The following is a 404-nucleotide window of genomic DNA, read 5'->3' as shown; positions in this document are numbered from 1 at the left end:
TGCATTACTTTTTTACCAGAACCCCGGCCAAAAGTATTGTCCTATATTTGGGACGCAGACCAATATTTAACTGAAACAGCCTGAGGTCAAGTTGTCATCAAAATGAAATCTAATTTAAAAAGACCTCTGGTCGCTAACGGCTCGACCGCAGGTTGCAGTGGCTGCAGCATGGTTCTGTTGCCATAGCAGCCCCATGGAACCCTCCTGCCAGTCAGCAAGCGTTGGCCAGTGGGGTAAGTCGCTCTGGATAAGAGCGTCTGCTAAATGACATAAATGTAAATGAGAGAGAGGGGGGAGGGAGAGAGAGAGAGAGACAGAGAGAGATATATACAGAGAGCAAGAGAGAGAGAGAGTGTGAGAGAGAAAGACAGAGAGAGAGAGAGAGAGAGAGAGAGAAAGACAGA

The sequence above is a fragment of the Coregonus lavaretus genome (genome assembly GCF_964263955.1).
Source record: "Coregonus lavaretus genome assembly, chromosome: 19".
NCBI classification, from domain to species: Eukaryota; Metazoa; Chordata; class Actinopteri; order Salmoniformes; family Salmonidae; genus Coregonus; species Coregonus lavaretus.
This window is presented reverse-complemented; position numbering follows the sequence as displayed.